General features: G+C 36.9%; 1 protein-coding gene across 3 annotated transcripts in view; it reads left to right on the top strand.

Moving 5' to 3' along the window:
• Positions 1 to 5,000, top strand: part of LOC106884427 (uncharacterized) — a 111,288-nt gene that overhangs the window by 83,748 nt on the left and 22,540 nt on the right. The window lies entirely within an intron of this gene.

Here is a 5,000-nt window from a genome sequence, read left to right as displayed (position 1 = left end):
TATATATATATATATATATATATATTTATATATATATATATATGTATGTATATTTCTCTATTTCTTTCATTTTCAGATTGTAAACTTTTTCACTTTCTATAAAAGTATATCACTCATACTCTGTGTGTGTGTGTGTGTGTGTGTGTGTGTGTGTGTGCATGTGATTTAAAAAATGTTATGTAAAAGATGATTCATTATAATAGCATGCTTTTCTGTTGGAAATGTTTTTCTCTTACACACATGCACATACACATGGGCTCACTTAATGCCGGTGTGGGGTTAAAAATTTAAATAATGAAATTTTTGTGTTGTTGCTTGCATCCCAGCAACAAACCACCGTGTCATCACTCCATAAAATATGTTTATGGGGGTAGGTGTGGAGGAAATATTGAAACACATCAGTACATGTCAGAGTGACAAAGAAACGAGCAAGGTACCAGGTAGTCATGCAATGTGCTAGAAACAACAACTAAATCTCCCTTAAATCACCTTCTCATCTGAAAATTATTTTGAAATTAGAAACAAATTGCAGATTCAGACTATCCATATTTTAAATCTATGATTAAAAGAATTTAAAAAAAAAGCTGATATTTTACAGGTTTATGGTGAGGGTGGGGGTGAATGAAAACATTAAAAAATATTTGCTGTTGTTTTTAAATTGCGTTTCATTTTCTGTTTGAAAATAAAGGAAGTGGGGATTGTAATTTCCAAAATTGGCCTAACAAATCATCCAGGGTATGACTGCTGGAGAGATAGCAGGCTAAACCCACCAGCACTTAGCTGACACTCACTTCAGATAAGAAGACTGGAGCAGTGTGAAATGAAGTACCTTGCTCAAGAAAACAATGCACTGCCTGGTCCAAGAATTTGACTCCATGGTTTTATGATGTAAGTCCAATACCCAAACTGCTAGACTACGTTACCTTTGCTGTTAAAGTCTTAATTATTGTACGCTGCAAAGCTGTGTTTATTTTCATTATTTTTGTAATAACATTATATCTCACTGAAAGTAAACAAGTACACTCTTTACAAGCATTTACATTGACAACTTGCTCCACTATGTGTATGCAATAAAATTCATCCTAACTATCAAGTTTCAAACTACATCATTCAACATATTTCTCAATAGTGTTTGCTTCCCATTGACTTTCTCTTTGAAAAGCATGCATTTCTGTTTGTTAAAATGAGATTTTAATTATTTTACAAATAGTTTTCTTAGTTATTTCAATATTGACAGAAACCTTCTCTAAACAGAATCAAAATGTTTGCAACAACAATCATTTAATAATTATTATTTTTAAAATTACATATTTTTAACATCAACATGACTGACCTCCATGGATGACATATTATGCATGATCAATCATCTGATCTAGAATTATTCAACTGTGGTAAAACCTTCTCTGAAAACAGAAATCACTTCAGAGATTCTACCAATCATCTGTATTAAAAAGTCAAGCTACCACTTCGGTGTTTGAATATATTCATGACCAAAGTAAATAAAGTCTGTTGCTATAAGAGTCAGTAATAGAGGTTTACGCCTTTCTCAGTTACTGTTATTGCATAAAGCCTGACAGATATAACCAAAAATCTATTACTCTGAGAAATCTTTGCTCTGTTAAGTTTATATGTTCTGTTCATGTAGGTCTACTTAAAGCAAGCTGTATGCAACTTTCATCAAACTATCTTTTCCTAAATTATATCTATTTGCTATTCTTGATATTCTCTCACATTTGAATACACAATTTGTGTTTATTCATAGCCCTTAAGTAAAAGTCTGTTTCTTCCTACATACTACTAAGTTCTCTAAATATACTGTGGAATTTTCCTTCATTATATGCCTCCCTTGAGATATGTATAATGATTTGTGCATACTTTTAGTAGAACTTAAATAATTATCTCCACATCTTCTGCAAACTACAATCCACTTATTTACTAAATAATCAGTGGTCTTGGAGGAAATGGATTAAGGAAAAAAGAGGAGTGACGTAAATGGAAAGTTTTCTAGCAATTAAAGGCTTATAGTCCATGATTCAAAACTGCTAGATTAGAATTGGAATTTCTCCTGCATTCTAAGACAAGATTGTATGATAAAAATATACTCATTTCCATGTGTGTGAATTAGTTATATATATGTATACATTTCTTTATACACTTGTACACATATAATGCATAAGAACTAAAATTGTAGAATAATATTTAATTTTCTGTATTTGGTTTGCAAGATTCTTGATAATGGTGCCAAAAGGACTTTGACAAACATACCTGATTGATTGGTTAACTGAATGATTAATCAAACAACTGATTAGTTAGTTGGTTAAATAGTTTACCAATTAACGAATAATTGCAAAGAAGTGAAACTGATCCAGTCATCATTATCATCATTTAACCTCAGTTTTCCATGCTGAAACGGGTTGGACAGTTTGACAGGAGCTGGCTAGCCGAAGAGCTGTCCAGGCGCCATGACTGTTTTGGCATGTTTTCTACAGCTGGATGCTCTTCCTAACACCAATCACTCTACAGAGTGTACTGGGTGCTTTATACATGGCATCAGCATGGTTGTGTGTATGTGGCACCAGTATGGGTGCTTTTTACATGGCACCAGCACCCACGAGCCTGCAAGATTAGAAACGCTCAGTTTGAGAGATATGCAGAGTATGCCTGCATGCAAGGACAATCATACTTTTGCTTAGCTTGATGTGTGTTCTCAAGCACAACAAACTGCCAGGAGTTTCTGTCCCCTGTCATCTTCTCTGTGAGGCCCAACAGGAAGACCTGGGATGAGGTGATGAAGCACGACCTTCGAACATTAGGCCTTACTGAGGCAATGACTAGTGACTGAGACCTTTGGAGATATGCTGTGCTTGAGAAGACCTGATAAGCCAAGTGAGACCATAATCTTTGGCCTATGCCAGTGGGTGTGACCAGCCCACTTATGAGTACCTCTCATTAATTGGACAATAAACTTTGCTTGTGAAGACCTGTTGAGGCAAGTGAAATCAAAATCAAAATCGCTGACGTGGCCGATGACAGTACTGCTTGATTGGCACTCGTGCCAGTGGAACGTTAAAAGCACCATCCGAGCATGATCGTTGCTAGGGCTGCTGATTGGCTCCTGTGCTGGTGGCACATAAAAAGCACCATTCGAGCATGATTGTTGTCAGTGTCACGTAACTGGCACATCAAGGGAAATATTCGAGCGAGGTCATTGCCAGTGCCACCGGACTGGCTCCCATGCAGGTAGCACATAAAAAACACATTCTGAGCGTGGTCATTGCCAGAACCCCCTGACTGGCCCTCGTACTGGTGGCACAAAAAAGCAACCACTATACTCTCGGAGTGGTTGGCGTTAGGAAGGGCATCCAGCTGTAGAAACTTTGCCAGATCAGATTGGAGCCTGTTGTAGCCTTCTGACTCACCAGTCCTCAGCCAAACCGTCCAACCCATGCCATCATAGAAAGCGGATGCTAAACGGTGATGATGATGATGCTTATTTTCTCTTATTCTTTTCTGTTGAAGAGCGTAGGCTTGAAATGTAAAAGACTTCTTCATTTTTATGTGTGTCAAACTAATACACCTGTTTGTTGTTCATACACCTGTCTTTGTCTTTTGTTTTTCTATAAACATCCACTATATATATATATATATATATATATATATATATAAACCAACATGCAACTCATACAGGGTAGCCCAAAAGTCACAAAGGGTCTGACATTTTAAGAGATTTCTTTTAATTACACGTTTTTTATTTGTAATTTACACGATGTAACTTTTCACACCTAATACCAAAGGTATTTTTTTCAATATACCCCAGCTTTGTCTTATTACCTTATTTTTTTAACTATTTATCTTTTCTATTTATATTGCGTTACCCCTCTTGCCTGAAATTCTTTGTTTTTAACTTCAAAGTCTTAAAATAATGTCAGATGCCATTTATATTCACATTTGTCTTGTATGGAAGTGTATTGATTTGATGGAATATCTAAAGTCTTCCGATTTATGTTGATTTATGGAATATAATAATGATTGGACAACACTGATGATGATGGTAGCACAGTAGTTCTTATTTGGTTTGGTTTCTATGACTGGATACCCTTTGGAACAACAACCACTTTACAGGATACTCACTCGAGCAATATATCTCCTCAAATGATGTTGGTATTGATGCATAGTAAACATGACTTTATATCGTGTTCCTACATACATACATGTACATCATCATCATCATCATCATTTAGCATCCATTGTTCATGTTGGCATAAGTTAGAAGGTTTGACTGGAATTGGTAAGCCAGAGGGCTGTACCAGTTTCCAGTCTGTTTTGGTGTGGTTTCTTTGGCTGGATGCCCTTCCTAATGCCAACCACTCCAAGAGTGTAGTTGGTGCTTTTTATATATCACCGGCATGGGTGCCATTTACATGTCACTGACATGGGTGCACATTTATGTCTCACCGACATGGCTGCTTTTTATGCATCACCAGCAAGGGCACCTTTTATGTGTCTCTGGCACAGGTGCTTTTACATTGGCATGGGTACCTTTTACATGTCACTGGCACAAGCCACAACTATGATTTTAAATGGCTTGATGAGTCTTCTCAATCACCACAAATCGCCAATTGTCTCTATCACTTGTCAATGCCTCCATGAGACCCAACATTTGAAGACCATGCTTCACCACCTCGTCTCATGTCTTCCTGGGTCTACCTCTTCCACAGGTTCCCTCTACAGCTAGAGATCAGTACTTCTTTATTGCAGCTGAGCTCTTCCATATGCATCACATGACCATACCAGCACAGTCATCTCTCCTGCACACCATATCTGATGCCTTTTTTGCCCAATTTTTGTCTCATGACACACACTGCCATACATGCACACACACACACATTCACACATTGACATATACGTATATTAGTGTAGGGAGACAAATCACTGCTATCTCAAGTGGTTGAGCATCCATCATTGACAAAACTAAAGAAGATTGAAATCACGTGACCTGG

This window comes from Octopus bimaculoides, chromosome 1 (genome assembly GCF_046866305.1).
Source record: "Octopus bimaculoides isolate indiv1 chromosome 1, ASM4686630v1, whole genome shotgun sequence".
NCBI lineage: Eukaryota > Metazoa > Mollusca > Cephalopoda > Octopoda > Octopodidae > Octopus > Octopus bimaculoides.
Note: the sequence above shows the minus strand (reverse complement) of the source record. Positions and strands in the feature narration are given on the sequence as shown.